Source organism: Lethenteron reissneri, chromosome 10 (genome assembly GCF_015708825.2).
Source record: "Lethenteron reissneri isolate LAM-NWPU_2019-01 chromosome 10, ASM1570882v1, whole genome shotgun sequence".
In the NCBI taxonomy this organism is placed as follows: Eukaryota; Metazoa; Chordata; class Hyperoartia; order Petromyzontiformes; family Petromyzontidae; genus Lethenteron; species Lethenteron reissneri.
The window spans coordinates 3,584,677-3,602,532 of NC_083788.1; the positions used below are offsets into that span (position 1 = coordinate 3,584,677).

The 17,856-nt window shown below is 49.7% G+C and overlaps 1 protein-coding gene across 1 annotated transcript in view; it reads left to right on the forward strand.

Moving 5' to 3' along the window:
• Positions 1-5,703: 5,703 nt before the first annotated feature.
• The window catches only part of LOC133340523 (microtubule-associated protein RP/EB family member 1-like), a 30,390-nt gene continuing 18,237 nt past the window's right edge, over positions 5,704-17,856 (forward strand). Inside the window, exon 1 of the mRNA XM_061548822.1 lies at positions 5,704-6,060. The gene's annotated coding sequence lies outside the window, so the exon portion shown is untranslated. The remainder of the gene's footprint in view (positions 6,061-17,856) is intronic.

A 17,856-nucleotide genomic window follows, 5' to 3' on the forward strand; every position in this document is an offset into this window, starting at 1 on the left:
ACCCGTACCCGGCCGGGTACGGGTAGCCGGGTATCGGGTAGGGTACGGGTATCGGGTACCCGGTTGCGACCTCTGGTTAATGGTAGCGTTTTCCACACCAGGTGGTACTGACCAACTGGGCTGAACAAAGGTTCCGTGAGACCGTGTGCTGAATGCCACGTGGTGCTGCCGACTTAAACTATGAAAACGAATCAATTTTATTTTACCAGGAAAGGATCCACTGAGCTACACACGTCTTTTTAAATCCTTTATATTAAGTTCGCGTGCTTGCTTGCTTGCTTGCGTGCTTGCTTGCTTGCTTAGGACCGTGCAAATCTTTCGGTCGTTTTTTAACCCACTTCCCGTGATCCAATCGAGCTGACATTTTCCACACAGACTCGTTGTGCCAGACAATTATTGTTCGTGAAAAAAATTCCCAAAATTTTACACTTTTTAGGCAAAAAAAAATTATTTTACATATATTCAAATAGAACGCATTCATGGCTTTGGCTGAACGTCAAAGTGTAAGAGCCCAGAGCGTAACCCCTCCACAGGCCGTGGTGGAGTAGCGCAGTTGGTAGCGCCCTTGCTTCCCATGCCAAAGGTCGCGAGATTGATCCCCGCGTCCTCCACAGGCGAATATATTTTTAAATCCTTTATATTAAGTTCGCTTGCTTGCTTAGGACCGTGCAAATCTTTCGCTCGTTTTTTAACCCACTTCCCGTGATCCAATCGAGCTGACATTTTCCACACAGACTCGTTGTGTGTGACAATTAATTTTCGTGAAAAAAAAATCCAACATTTTACACTGTTTAGGGAAAACTAATTAAATATTTAATTACCAATATGCTTAATGCTGGCAGACAATCATCTGACCCATAGGTGGCAGCCATCTCAAGCCAGAGGACGAGAGGACTCTAGCCGCCACGCATATAAAGGATTTATAGTGAAAAACTTTGTTTTTACGGGTTTACTTGTTCAGAAGCGACCTTGCCAGTTATGATAGCTCGACAAAGTTGCTTGTCATGTTGAAATGTATATCAGCCCAAATTCTCTAAACGCATGTTGATTGTAAATATGCAGGGACAAAACTGGAGGACCCGGAGAAAAATCCACACGAACAAACATACAGCAACAGGCGTCAGGGTCGCGATCGAACCCACGACCTCCTGTAGACCAGGCGAGGTAGTTAACATCTCCTAGCCACCCTGATGATGATGATGTGAGAAAGACACGCAAACTCCAAATATACAGCAGGCGTCAGGGTCGCGATCGAACCCACGACCTCCTGTATACCAGGCGAGGCAGTTAACATCTCCTAGCCACCGTGATGATGATGAGAGAGAGACACGCAAACTCGAAATCTACAGCAGCAGGCGCCAGGGTCGGGATTGAACCACGTCCTCCTGTATACCGGGCGAGGGTGTTAACATCTCCTAGCCACCGTGATGATGATGATGATGTGAGAGAGACACGCAATTTCAAATATACAGCAGGAGTCATGGTCGAGATCGAACCCACGACCTCCTGTATACCAGGCGAGGGAGTTAACATCTCCTAGCCACCGTGATGATGATGAGAGAGGGAGTGACACGCAAACTCCAAATACACAGCAGGCGTCAGGGTCGCGATCAAACCCACGACCTCCTGTATACCAATCGAGGGAGTTAACATCTCCTAGCCACAACATCTTCTAGCCACAAGCAAACAGCAGCGCCTTGGGGTCCTGTTCTGTGTGAAGCCCGGATCATGAGACCAGGGTCCACTGCTGTGCGCACCAGACATCCGTTGAAGGGACCTCAGAAGTAGTTCTGTGCTGTCCAGTTTTTTGGGGGCCAGTTTCTATTGCGGAGGGCTGCAATGCTGTTTAGAGTTTTCGAATTTCATTTGACACACATGCCTTTAAAGTTAATTTGGAGCTTTCGTGACTGCAGGAATTACTCTTTGGTTCTTTCGGTAAAGTCACGTAGAGAGAGAAAATAGAAATGAATATTATTATTTTTTTATTTTCTCTTTTAGCCCGATAACAAAATTAAGCAACAAATACATGAAACACATGTTGGGTGACTTGTATTAATATGTAAACAGACAAAGGAACGTGTTGCTCTTTTGTTCCTTCGGTAAAGTCACGTAGAGAGATAAAATAAAAAGGAATATGCTTTATTTATTTATTCTTTTCTCTTTCTACGTGACTTTACCGAAAGAACCAAAAAGTAACACGTTACTTTTGTTTGTTTACATATTAATACAAGTCACCCCACATATGTTTCGTGTTTTTGTAGCTTCAATTTGTTATCGGGCTAATCTGCCCTACCCGGCTTATGTTTGTGCACTACTTTAGATTTGTCACGTGACGACGCAGTTATTTTATTTCGATTACCCCAGAGCGGTCCATCCCATTTGCGGATGAACTGCGCACCTGAGATTTTGACGTAAATCAATACTGGTAGTCACCTCCTGGTGACACCAGCCCACGGGGGATTACTCTGTCCGTCGTGCAAATATGGGAGGGGAGGGTGGGGAGGGGCTGGGTGGAGAGGGGAGGGTGGGGAGGGGCTGGGTGGAGAGAGGAGGGTGGGGAGGGAGGGGCTTGGTTGGGAGGGGAGGGTGGGGAGGGGCTGGGTGGGAAGGGTGGGGCTGCGTGGGGAGGGGCTGGGTGGGGAGGGTGGGGCTGCGTGGGGAGGGGCTGGGTGGGGAGGGGCTGGGTGGGGAGGGGCTGGGTGGGGAGGGTGGGGAGGGGCTGGATGGGGAGGGTGGGGCTGGGTGAGGAGGGGCTGGGTGGGGAGGGGCTGGGAGGGGAGGGTGGGGAGAGGCTGGGAGGGGAAGGTGGGGAGGGGCTGGGTGGGGAGGGTGGGTAGGGGCTGGGAGGGGAGGGTGGGGAGGGGCTGGGAGGGGAGGGTGGGGAGGGGCTGGGAGGGGTGGGTGGGGAGGGGCTGGGTGGGGAGGGTGGGGAGGGGCTGGGTGGGGAGGAGCTGGATGGGGAGGGGCTGGATGGGGAGGGTGGGGAGGGGCTGGGTGGGGAGGGTGGGGCTGGGTGTGGAGGGGCTGGGTGGGGAGGGTGGGGCTGGGTGGGGGTAGAAGGGGTGGGGCTGGGTGAGGAGGGGCTGCTCACCCTTATAAAACTCAACGAAGATAGGAGCAACAGGTTCCACACTGCCCACCAGGGATTATTTGTCTGTCGTGCATCAGAATGCAGCCCACCCATTCACCCCCCCCCCACCGACCGCCGAGCAGGGTCACGATTGGTTGAGGATGTCGAGGAGGGAGGGTGGGGGGAAGGTAAACACGCCCAATCATCCAACTTCCCCCCCACCCCCCAAACGCCGAGCGGGGCGGCCACTGGTAGAGGTGGGGTGTGAACACGCCCACTCATGCAATCCCCTCCCCACCGAACACCGAGCAACGCCGCGATTGGTTGACGATGTCGGGGAGGGTGGGGGGGGAAGGGTAAACACGCCCACTCATCCAACTGCCCCCCCCCCCTCTTCCTGAACGCCACGCTGTCCAACCAAGTTCCTACCTTTCGATTTAAAGCTTTCGTGACTGCAGGGATTCATCTTCTTGGTTCTTTCGGTAAAGTCACGTAGAAGGGAAATAATAAAATAATAAAAATAAAACATTTTTATGTTTCGATTTAAAGCTTCTTTCGTGACTGCAGGGATTCATCTTCTTGGTTCTTTCGGTCAAGTCACGTAGAAGGGAAATAATAAAATAATAAAAATAAAACATAATAAAATCAAATAATTCTCACGACGTTTCGGCTACAACGCAAGCAGCCGTCTTCAGGTGAAGTCAGACCACCACTCAAATATGACGTCACCTGAAGACGGCTGCTTGCGTTGTAGCCGAAACGTCGTGAGAATTATTTGATTTTATTATGTTTTCTTTTATTATTCTATCACTTCCCTTCTACGTGACTTTACCGAAAGAACCAAGAAGACAAGTTCCTACCTGCCCACTCCGAAGGAACGTTTCACCTACTCACGCCGGCTTGTGCCCGCCCTCACAGTCGGGCATATTTGCGGAATACACCACGCCGCCGTTGACCCTGCAGGCCATTGACCGAGCAACCCGACGTTCCTACCAGCTCCCTCCGCAGCAGGAATGTGTTAACGCGTGGATTTTCCCTTAAGCCCAAATTAACAATCTAAAACAGTTTCACATTGTTAAACTTGGAAATGTTCATTGCAAGTCACGTGCTTGAACCGGACGGACATGTCGCTCCGGTTAATCCGAAATCCACGTGATCGGCTCTACAGTGCAGTAGTTGCAATATCTTTACAATAGTGAGCGGAGTTTGATGTTGATCGGCTGTTGTCCATCCACTTAGGGGGCATCCATAAATGACGTCACGCGATTTGGGACGATTTTTTACCCCCCCCGCCCCTCGTCACACGGCGTCACAAAGTCAGACCCCCCCCTCAAATATGACGTCACAAAGCTCTACCCCCCCCCCCCTCAAATAAAACATGCTTCTAATCGCTTTAAACTATTGTGATTGTAGTGCGTATTTAATGTGGCGCTGCACTCTGATGTTGTAGGGGAAAACATTTATCAAAAAATCTATTTAACTATGTAGAACGTGTTGTCTGTATTTATTTAAAGTTGTGCACTTTGATGTGACGTCACATTTCTCACCCCCCCTCGTCACACATCGTCACAAATGTCTGACCCCCCCCCCCACCCCTAGGTGCGTGACGTCATTTATGGACGGCCCCGAACACAAAAATTGTGATTATGTTAAACAGATCGACTGCGCGGCACGACCAGACGACAATTGGAACAGAATCGTTGATTAATCGGACTAGAATCGATGCCATTTTTAAATCCTTTATATTAAGTTCGCTTGCTTGCTTGCGTGCTTGCTTGCTTACGACCGTGCAAATCTTTCGGTCGTTTTTTAACCCACTTCCCGTGATCCAATCGAGCTGAAATTTTGCACACAGACTCGTTGTGCGAGACAATTAATGTTCGTGAAATTTTTTTTCCAAAATTTGACACTGTTTAGGGAAAACAAATTAAATATTGAATTACCAATTGCTTAATGGTGGCAGACAATCATCTGACCCATAGGTGGCAGCCATCTCAAGCCAGAGGACGAGAGGTCTCTAGCCGCCACGCATATAAAGGATTTAGAGTGAAAAACTTTGTTTTTACGGGTTATACTTATTATCGATTAGGGCCACCCGGTTTCAGTCACGCCTACCCGCCTGTGCACATGCCCGAATCAGCCAATCAGCGCGCGACTATGTGACGTCACGAGAGTTAAAGACCCCCCCGCGCCACCGACTACAAAACTAAATAAATAAACTAATTCTTTACGTGCAAAGGAATACCGACATGAATGTACACACGCGTATATGCTTCACAAATATAACTTTTAAGGCCACAAATTTAATAACGAATAAAAAAATTTCACCCCCCCCCACCCCCCAAGATTTTCGCTCTTCCGACTTCCGCCCCCGCTCGCCCTCCCCCCCCCCCGCCGACTTCAAAACGAAATTTAAAACACAAATTATTTACGTGCAAAGCAATGCGCACCTAAATGTACACGTATATTTCTCAAACATTATTAGAAGGCCACAATTTTTAATGACGGATTAAAAAAAAAAATCCTTCTTAAGACTTCCGGTCGCTACGCCCCACCCCCACATACCCCCACCCGCCCCGCCCCCCACCGCTGATTGCCGCACCACGTGACCGTCGCGGACCAATCGGCGCGCGCAGTTGGTTTGGCGGGTTCCTCTCGCTGCTCCGCTCTGGTTTTTCTTCGGCCTCCACCATCACCACCACCACCATCACAACCACCACTCGCTTTCCCCGTCACTTTACCTGCTCTTTCAAACCGCGCCTCGGCCTCGCCTACCCCTCCTCCACTTCGCCTTCGAACGCCGTCAAAATATTCGCCGGCGAAGATTTTCCCCTCAGGAGACCCCCCCCTCACCCGCCCTGCCCGCCCGCCCGCCCCGCTCTGCCCTGCTCTGCGTGCTCCATTGACGTCGCGGTCACTTTCTTTATTAATTGCCGTGGTTTCTTTTTGTTCCTCATCGTCATTCGCGTGGTCGACGACGATTTTCGTTGGTGAGTAGAACACGTTTACAGCTGTCGTGGTGCGGCGTGCGAGGCGCGGGTAATCTGCGTACAGTGCAACCATAATGCGTGTACAGCACTAACCCGTGTACAATCATAATCTGTGTACAATCATAATCAGTGCACAGTCATAATCAGTGTACAACCCACCCTGTGCACAACACTAATCAGTGTACAACCCACCCTGTGTACAATCATAATATGTGTACAATCATAATCTGTGTACAACCCACCCAGTGTACCACACTAACCAGTGTACAACACTAACCAGTGTACAACCCACCAGTGTACCACACTAACCCGTGTACAACCCACCCAGTGTACAACCCACCCAGTGTACAACCCACCCAGTGTACCACACTAACCAGTGTACAACCCACCCAGTGTACCACACTAACCAGTGTACAACCCACCCAGTGTACCACACTAACCCGTGTACAACCCACCCAGTGTACAACCTTAACCCGTGTACAACCCACCCAGTGTACCACACTAACCAGTGTACAACCCTAGCCCGTGTACAACACTAACCAGTGTACAACCCACCCAGTGTACCACACTAACCCGTGTACAACCCACCCAGTTGGACAACCCTAATCCGTGTACAACCCTAATCCGTGTACAACCCTAGCCCGTGTACAACACTAACCAGTGTACAACCCACCCAGTGTACAACCCTAATCCGTGTACAACCCTAATCCGTGTACAACCCTAATCCGTGTACAACCCTAATCCGTGTACAACACTAACCAGTGTACAACCCACCCAGTGTACAACCTTAACCCGTGTACAACCCACCCAGTGTACAACCCACCCAGTGTACCACACTAACCAGTGTACAACCCACCCAGTGTACAACCTTAACCCGTGTACAACCCACCCAGTGTACAACCCACCCAGTGTACAACACTAACCAGTGTACAACCCACCCAGTGTACAACCTTAACCCGTGTACAACCCACCCAGTGTACCACACTAACCAGTGTACAACCCACCCAGTGTACAACCTTAACCCGTGTACAACCCACCCAGTGTACAACCCACCCAGTGTACAACACTAACCAGTGTACAACCCACCCAGTGTACAACCTTAACCCGTGTACAACCCACCCAGTGTACCACACTAACCAGTGTACAACCCACCCAGTGTACAACCCACCCAGTGTACCACACTAACCCGTGTACAACCCACCCAGTGTACAACCCACCCAGTGTACCACACTAACCCGTGTACAACCCACCCAGTGTACAACCCACCCAGTGTACCACACTAACCCGTGTACAACCCACCCAGTGTACAACCCACCCGTGTACAACCCACCCAGTGTACAACCCACCCAGTGTACAACCCACCCAGTGTACCACACTAACCCGTGTACAACCCACCCAGTGTACAACCCACCCAGTGTACCACACTAACCAGTGTACAACCCACCCAGTGTACAACCCACCCAGTGTACAACCTTAACCCGTGTACAATCCACCCAGTGTACAACCCACCCAGTGTACAACCTTAACCCGTGTACAACCCACCCAGTGTACAACCCTAGCCCGTGTACACGCGCGTCAGGGGCAGCAGCAGTAGTAGCCCGTGATGTTTGTGCAGCTGAGTTAGACACCGAGTAAAGGGCTGCAGCAGCTGCTGCTTCTCAGAAACCCGAGATGGCAAGAGGGCCACGCCTGGGTCTGAGTGTGCAAGTGTGTGTGTGTCAGTGTGTGTGAGTGTGCAAGTATGTGAGGGTGTGCAAGTGTGAGTGTGTGTGAGTGTGCAAGTGTGAGTGTGCAAGTATGTGAGGGTGTGCAAGTGTGAGTGTGTGTGAGTGTGCAAGTGTGAGTGTGCAAGTATGTGAGGGTGTGCCAGTGTGTGTCTGTGTGTGAGTGTGCAAGTGTGTGCAAGTATGTGAGTGTGTGTGCAGAGTGTGTGTGCAGTGTGCAAGTGTGTGCAGTGGGTGTGTGCAGTGTGTGTGTGTAGAGAGTGTGAGTGTGCAACTGTAACTGTTTGAGTGTGTGAGTGTGCAGTGTGTGTGTGCAAGTGTGTGACTGTGCAAGTGTGTGTGTAACTGTTTGCGGGTGTGAGTGTGTAACTGTGTGTGATTGCAACTGTGTGTGAGAGAGAGTGCAATTGTGTGTGTGTGTCCATCTGTGTGTGCGCAACTGTGTGTGTGTGAGAGTGCAACTGTGTGTGTGTCCATTTGTGTGTGTGTGAGGGAGTGTCCATTTGTGTGTGTGTGTGAGGGAGTGTTCATCTGTGTGTGTGTGCGCAACTGTGTGTGTGAGAGTACAACTGGGTGTGTGTGAGTGTCCATTTGTGTCTGTGTGAGGGAGTGTCCATCTGTGTGTGTGTGTGTGCGAGTGCAATTGTGTGTGTGAGAGAGTGTGCAGGTGTGTGTGTGTGGAAGTATAACCGTGTGGGTTGTGTGTGTGCGCAATAATTGTGATTGTGAGTTCGTATGAATTTTGAGTCTCTAAGAGACTCCAACCATTTTTTTACGAGCTATTTCACGTGTGTGTCTGGAGTGCGTGTCAAAGAATGAGTGTAAGCGTGAAATATGAGTGTGGAAGTGAGTGAATGGATGATTTGCTTGAGAACGTGTGGGTGAATGTGAGCGTCTGAGTGTAAACGTGATTGTGACATTGAGTGTTTCATTACCAACCTAAATTCCACACCAACTCGATAATTCAATCGCACATATTCACTTTCACGCTCATTTACACACTTATTATTGCGCACACATTCAATCACACGTATGCATTGATTCTCGCAATCACACATTCACTTAGTCACGCGTACGCACAAAGACAAAGATCCCCCGTACAGCCTGGCCGGCACGGCACACGAGGGGGTAGGTGGCCAACACCACGCCCGGCCGCCTTTGTATCCCTAGTGGCGCAATCTACTCATTTGATGCTGAGTGAGGATGCCGAGGAGTTGTTCTGATAACAGTCACTGGTGTTGGCCGTGAGCGGGAATCGAACTCGGGTCACCAGGTTCGTAGTGCAGTGCGCTAACCCCACTACACTAACCCCACTACACTAACCCCACTACACTAACCCCACTACACTAACCCCACTACACTAACAACACTACACTAACAACACTACACTAACCCCACCACACTAACAACACTACACTAACAACACTACACTAACCCCACCACACTAACAACACTACACTAACAACACTACACTAACCCCACTACACTAACCCCACTACACTAACAACACTACACTAACAACACTACACTAACCCCACCACACTAACAACACTACACTAACAACACTACACTAACCCCACTACACTAACAACACTACACTAACAACACTACACTAACAACGCTACACTAACAACACTACACTAACAACACTACACTAACAACACTACACTAACAACACTACACTAACAACACTACACTAACAACACTACACTAACCCCACCACACTAACAACACTACACTAACAACACTACACTAACCCCACTACACTAACAACACTACACTAACAACACTACACTAACCCCACCACACTAACAACACCACACTAACAACACTACACTAACCCCACTACACTAACAACACTACACTAACCCCACTACACAAACCCCACTACACTAACCCCACTACACTAACCCCACTACACTAACCCCACTACACTAACAACACTACACTAACCCCACTACACTAACAACACTACACTAACCCCATTACACTAACAACACTACACTAACCCCACTACACTAACAAGACTACACTAACCCCACTACACTAACAACACTACACTAACCCTCCCCAGACATACGTACTGGCGCGCACACAGACGGACTCTCTCTCACACGGAGTCAATCTAACACATTCCTGCGGAGGGAGCTGGTAGGAACGTTGGGTTGCTCGGTCAATGGCCAGGGTCAACGGCGGCGTGGTGTATTCCGCAAATATTCCCGACTGTGAGGGCGGGCACAAGCCGGCGTTGAGTTTTATAAGGGCACCACGGGGTGACCAGCCCCTTCCCACCCAGCCCCACCCCTCCCACTTAGCCCCACCCCTCCCACCCCAGCCCCTCCCCACCCCCTCTTCTCCCCACCCAGCCCCTCTCCACCCTCCACACCCAGCCTCTCCCCACCCTCCCCTCTCCACCCAGCCCCATCCCTCCCATTTTTAGATACACGACGGATGCATACAATAATTCCCTGTGGGTTGGTGTTTTATAAGGGCACAACGGGGTGACCAGCCCCCCACCCAGCCCCACCCCTCCCACCCCCCCACCCCTCCCACCCCCCCACCCAGCCCCACCCCTCCCACCCCTCACCCAGCCCCTCCCCACCCAGCCCCACCCTCCCCACCAAGCCCCTCCCCTGCACGACGGACACAATAATCCCCTGTGGGCTGGTGTAACCAGGAGGTTCCTACCATACCAGTATAAACGTATAACCTAGTGTTTTAGGCCAGTATTGTGAAGTAACGCTGACGAAATGATCACACACTCGCACACATCCTCTTTCACCCTGACACTACTTGCACAAGTACACAACAAAGATCCCCCGTGTAGCCTTTAGCAGACTGATGGGGCAAGAGCGAGCGCCTATGAAGATCAGAACCCGCACACGGAGGGGGTGGGTGGCCAGCACCACGCCTGCCCACTTTTGTCTCCCCATTGGCGATGTTTACACACCACACCAGGTCCTCATTTGAGGCGGAGTCGACCTAGGGGAGGCCGAGGACCAGTTCAGATAATCATCACCGGTGTTGGCCGTGAGTGGGAGTTGAACTCGGGTTGCCGAGTTTGTAGCGCAGTGCCTCTAACTCGCTACACTATCGCTCCCCACACACAACAACACACACACACGGTCTCAAACATACACATACACAATCTCACGCTGACACATTTCCCACGTGTACACACACACACGTGTTCTACACACACGTTCACAAATATGTGGGTGTTGTAAACCGTGTATAAAAGTGGTCAGTAACTACAAAGACAAAGATCTCCCGTATAGCCTTAAAAGACTGTTCGGGCAAGTAATGTTAGTGAGCGCCTATGAAGGCTGGCACGGCACACAAGGGGGTGGCCGACACCACGCCCGGCCGCCTTTGTCTCCCCAGTGGTGATGTTTACACCCCACACCAGGTACTCATTTGAGGCTGAATCGACCTAAGGGAGGCCAAGCGGTTCAGATAATAGTCACCGGTGGTTGGTCGTGAGCGGGAATCGAACTCGGCTCGCCAGGTTGGTAGTGCAGCGCGCTAACAGCTACACTACCGTTGCCCTACAGTAACCACACACACGGATGCGTGTGTGGGGCATTCGTGGGTGTCTAAGCAGTTTGCAGCCTACACTAAGATCTCTGCGAACGACACAGGTTCGACTCGCGTTGACCGTGCGATATCTGAATCCGTGCCTGGGTGCCTCTTAGGTTTACTCGGCACAAAAATGAGTGACCACCTTTGAATCACAAACGACTGTACCGCGAACACGAGGCAGCCCCTGGGCATACGAGTTGCTTCACCCACCACCCCAAGCGATGTGCCGGACTGTAACCTGTGCGTGCACTGCCTTAATAGGCGCTCACTGACTAAACATAGAGGCATTGTACTGCGGCAATGCTGCTGCTAGGACACACTCCCAGAAGACCGTCCGGCTGATGGGTTGTGTAAAGCACAACTTTATTGTTTTACGTGACAGAGACAAATATGGGAAGGATGCGTTATTTATTTTGTTTTTGACCAAAAAGAGGTTGCTGCACCTTCCTGGGCGGTGTGCTATGGTTGAGAGTAGTACTTGCCTCGCAGTCAGAAAGTCGTGCGTTCAAAACGTTTCGGCCACAACGCAAGCAGCCGTCCTCAGGTGAAGAACACGTCTGTCGAGATGACAGTCTGTGACTTTGCCCATCTTCCCTTCATGGGTCGATAAACTCAGTACCACTTTGTTGTTAGTACATCATTATGGATTGCCCTTTGGAGGCCATCGTAGGATTGTTGAAATTTTAACCACAAATACACTAATTACACTTTTTATTGTAACAGGAAAGATCCCCACTGAGCAATGTAGCTCTCTTTCAGAAGCGACCTCGCCACAAATGATAGCTCAACGTAGTGGCTTATCATGTGGAATTTTATTGCAGACAAATACTCTAAACGCAAGGTTTTTTTTAAAATGTGGAATGAAAAACTGGAGGATCCGGAGAAAAATACACCCCACCATGGGGAAAGACACACAAACTCCAAATATACAGCAGGCGTCAGGATCGGGATCGAACACACCACCTGTAAACCAGACTCTGTCTTCTCGACAGACCTGTTCTCCACCTGAGGACTGCTGCTTGCGTTGTGGCCGAAACGTCGTGAGAATTATTTAAAGTTTTATTTTTATTATTTTATTACTTCCCTTCTACGTGACTTTACCGAAAGAACCAATCAAATGAATCCCTGCAGTCACAAAAGCTTTAAATCGAAATTTACAGACGAGGTAGTTAACGTCTCACCACGGCGGCACCCCCACATGGTCGATGGACAAGAGTGGTTATGACATGGCATATTCCATAACCACACTGAGATCCGTTCAATGAGATGGGAGTGTAGCAGCAGTGCAACGTGGAGGATGGCGACGGTGTGTGCAGGCCTTCATCCAGCAGTGGATGGACTTTGACAGACGCGTGGACCTGTTTTTTGAGTTGGGAGGTTGCACGTCAGCCTGTCGTCATTCCTCCAGGGTGGATAAAGTGAGTGCTGTTTGTACCGCTTTGTGCCGAGTACAGCGGTGGTTTGTTCCTGTGGATGGCTTTGCCCCCTTCCAGGGGAACGTGGAATGTCTACCGCTGGCTCAGGCCTGTGGGCAGGAAATGAGCGCTGCCTGCACTTGTCTGAGCAGGAAATCGCTCGAGTTATTTAATTCATTATTTGACTTCGCTATATTGAACCAGATCCAAGATTGGTTTGAGTGCTGGCGGTCAACGGCACTGCGCTACAAACCAAGCGGCCAGAGTTCAACTCCCGACCACGACAAACGTCATTGGCGAGTGATGTGTCCAACGAGCCCTTGCGTTCCTTCCCCCTCCACCTAGGTTAGCGGTCGGGAACCTATGGCTCGCGAGCCATATATGGCTCTTCCGGTGACGGCATATGGCTCCCAGACAATTTTGAGTTGAAAAAAATAAACAAAAAAATCAGTTTGGAACTGATTTTAAAATACTTGTGATATTTGCTTAATAATACCGTGTCATTTTAAAGTAAACAGAAATTAGTTTTGAAGATAAATTTCACGGGTCACGGGGCCTCAACGCCTGCACGAAGCTCAACATCACCACGTACGAACCAGACTACAAGGCCATCAGCAAAACCATGCAGCACCAGAAGTCGCATTATAAGTAAGACATTTAATTTATTATACGTTAAAAATGCTATAAGGCTCTCAATGCAATATATTTAGAAATATTTGGCTTTTATGGCTCTCTCAGTCAAAAAGGTTCCCGACCCCTGACCTAGGTCGACTTGGCCTTAAATGTATTTATTTATGTTGAACTTCCTTTGTACCTTACGTAGCCAACCGTGCGAATCGGCGGTGCAAAGTGGAACGGTTAAATGAAGCTCGTGGTTTTAAACATTTTTTTATTTGACCAGATAATGCCCTCTGAGCTCTATAGCTCTTTTTCAGAATTTAACCTGGCCATGAATCATCACGCAACGAAATTTGTGATGTAGAAATGTGTAGCAAGAAAATACTCTAAATGCGTGATGTTGATTATAAATGTGTCGGGGGGGGGGGGGAAATAAGTAATATTTAAAAAAAATGTTTAAACACGCTTTAATGAAATGTACCGTACTAGTAATGGAAGAACTCCACGACTCCAGGAAGTGGCCCCGAAGTTTGCCACAACGTAAGGGGCCGTGGTGGTTTACAGCCAACGTGAGTTGAGCGTGGACAATTAGACCCAAGCCAAAACATAACATAGAAAGAAAAATGTTTACAAATATTTTTTTTTTTTATGATAGAATATAGTATTGTCATCAGTGACATAAGTATACCAAGTTTGCAGTCGATACCACATTGTGAAGTGGGTAAAAATTAAGTTACAAGATTTGAGGATACAACAGATAGTGAGTTAATCAAAAGCGTGTGGTAATAACAATGAAAACTGATGACCCAGAGAAAAATCCACGCGACTGATCCAATATACAGTCGGCGTCACAGTCGGCATCGAACCCACGACTTCCTGCATACCCATGGGGTCTTTCGGTAAAGTCACGTAGATAGGTTGAAATAAAATAACAATGCACTACGACGTTTCGATCGCTTGTGTTGTGATCGAAACGTCGTAGTTTTTTTTGTTATTTTCTTTCAACCGATCTACGTGACTTTACCGAACGACCCAAAGAATATGAATTCTTGCAGTCACGAAAGCTTTAAGTTAAGATTGTTCCTGTATACCAGGCGAGGGAGTTCACATCTCGACACAACCACTATCGTTGTGCTCAGTGCCAGCCTTTAATAGCCGCTTGCGCCAACAGCACTTGCACCAGACAGCATGCTTAAACGCTATATAACAGGAGATTGTTTTTTTCAATAACTGCGTGGCCTTGTGGCACAGGCCTTGGCACATGCTCACGTGACGTCAGTAAATGACGGCTGTATTGTGTGTGAGAGACTGGTGTTTCGAGCCAACAGTTTCTCCAGGCTAAAAGACCCGTTTTCATATGAAAGTCTGTGTGTGTGTTGGGGAATGTGGGGAGCGGTAGTGTAGCGGTTATCACGCTGCGCTTCGAACCCGGCCACCCGAGTTCGATTCCCGCTCACGGCCAACACATGTGACGATTATTTGAATCGGTCCTGGGCCTCCCCTCGGTCGAACTTGGCCCCAATCGAAACATCGCCGCGAGGGAGACGAAGGCGGTCAGGGCTGGTGATGCCCACACACCTCGTGCCATGCTGTGGCTCTCTTAGTTGCTCGCAAACAGCGCTTGGCCCCGGACAGCCTGTTAAATACTGTAGGGCATCTTGGTTGAATAGAGCCAACAGACTCCAGGATAAATGTGAGACCTGTTTATGTGAAAGTGTGTCTGTGTGTGTGTAAGAATGTGCAGTGTTTGTGTGTGGAGGTGACTCGGGGGGGTTCACAATTGCTGTGTCAGAACACAGGGCTGCCACGTTGGCGAGATGTTATCACCCTCGCCTGGTCTACAGGAGGTCGTGGGTTACATCCCGACCTCGACGCCTGCTGTATGTTTGTAGTTTGCGTGTCTTTCTCTGTGGTCACGTGGATTTTTTCTCGACATCACGCGTTTAAGAGTATTTGGCTGCTATACATTTCCACGTGATATCCCACTTTGTTTGGCTATCAGTTGTCACTGCTGAGGTTCTGAGTGTTTAATTTGGGTTTCATTCCCGTGATCCTCATCGTTGTCAATCCACTGCTGGATGAAGGCCTCCCCGTGTCCTCCGCGCCACCCGTCACGATCCTGCGGTGTTATAACAACAACAACGCGTAGCGCACCAGCTGATTCCATTGCTCCATCTCCCCCGTGCACGTCCTCTCGTTATAATAACAACAAGACGTAGCGCACCAGCTGATTCCATCGCTCCATCTCTCCCCGTGCACGTGCTCTCGTTATAATAACAACAACACGTAGCGCACCAGCTGATTCCATTGCTCCATCTCCCCCCGTGCACGTCCTCTCGTTATAATAACAACAAGACGTAGCGCACCAGCTGATTCCATCGCTCCATCTCTCCCCGTGCACGTGCTCTCGTTATAACAACAACAACACGTAGCGCACCAGCTGATTCCATCGCTCCATCTCCCCCCGTGCACGTCCTCTCGTTATAATAACAACAACACGTAGCGCACCAGCTGATTCCATTGCTCCATCTCCCCCGTGCACGTCCTCTCGAATGCATTCCATTCCTCGGCTGCCACTCCATCATTATTTTTGTCCATCGGCCATCAACCCATCTCTCTGCGTAAATTCCACATTCCTGTCGACGCAAGCACTGTGCTCTTATAAATCGCCACGACGGCTTTACACAAAGTAGAACGACATTTTACCCGGTCTGTGAAGAATTTAACTCGCAGCCTTTTGATTGAGTCATCCGTTGTGACTGCAATACAACACAGAAAATACAGTGCTGTAGTAGTTTGTATAAAACTTCAAGTGCCGAGTGGGTTACGAGTGTGCTTGTGTGCAAGTGAGTGTGCGCATGGGGGAGAGGTGGCGTAGCGATTAACGCGCTGCGCTACGAACCCGGCGACCCGAATTCTGTTCCCACTCACGGCCACCAACACCAGCGACGATTATCTGAACCGGTTCTGGGCCTCTGGGGAGACAAAGGCAGGCGGGCGTGGTTTCTGTGCCGGCCTTCATAGGTGCTCGCTAACAGCACTTGCCCAAACAGTCTGTTACAGGCTATATGGGGGATCTTCTTGGTTCTTTCGGTAAAGTCACGTAGAAGGAAAATAATAAAAATAAAACATAAAATACAATTCTCACGACGTTTCGGCCACAACGCAAGCAGCCGTCTTCAGGTGGCTGCTTGCGTTGTGGCCGAAACGTCGGGAGAATTATTTTATTATGTTTTATTTTTATTATTTTATTACTTCCCTTCTACGTGACTTTACCGAAAGAACCAAGAAGATGAATCCCTGCAGTCACGAAAGCTTTAAATCGAAAAATATATGGGGGATATTTGTCTTTTTTTTCGTGCGCACGTGTCAAAGTGTATACAGATGGCGATGTGTGAGGGTGTTCCTGCGTATGTGCTTTTAATAATGTGCCACGTGGAAGTTGGTGAGCGTGTGAGAGTTTACCTGCATAAGACTGCATAGAGAAGGACGTTTGATTGGGCGTGTGTAAGATTGTGTAGTGGGGAGTGGTAGTGGAGTCGTACCAACAACAGCGGACAATTTCGATTCCCGCTCACGCCGCGAATGGGGGTACCTGGTGCGGTGCTGAAAAACATCGACACTCGGGAGACAAAAAGCAGCCCAGCGTGGTGCTGGCCCACCCACCCACCCACCCCCTCGTGTGACGTGCCGGCCTTCATCGGTGCTACTAGCTGATAGCACTTGCCCCAACAGTTTGTCACGGGCCATACGGAGGTATCTTTGTCTTTGTTTGAGTGCGTATATATGTGGGTGTGTGCACAAATGTGTAGATGATGTGGGTGTGTGGGAATGCATTTTGTAAGTATAAAGATGGTGTTGCGCCATAGTTAATGTGTGTGCAGGACTGGGCTGTGAAAGAGTGTATTGAGATGTGTGCGTGGCTGTGACTTGGGAGCGGTGGTGTAGCGGTTAGCACGTGACGCTACCACTACCCGAGTTCGATTCCCGCTTACGGACAACACCGGTGACGATTATCCGAACCGGTCGTGGCCGTCCCTTAGGTCAACTCAGCCTAAAAAAACGAGTATCTGGTAAGGTGTTTAAACATCACCACTAGGGAGACAAAGGCGGTCGGGCGTGGTGTTGGCCACCCACCCCCTCGTGTGTCGTGCTGGCCTTTGTAGGTGCTCGCTAACAGCACTTGCCCCTACAGTCTTGTTACAGGCTATACGGGGGGGGGGGGGGATCTTTGTGTATTTCTGGATGTGTGCGAGTGGTGGCTGTACCCTCTGTGCGTTGGTAAGAATGTTTGTTCCTGTGAGGCTCGCCTTCGGTGACGATGCTTTAATGCAGCTGCAGCTGTTGCCACCGTTAACTGGGCCATCGCTGAACGCATTCCGTCGGTTCTACTGTGCGCGGTGTCTCGCCATGCGGGTCATCGCCTGCCTAGGCCGCGAACGTACACATTTGGTCGC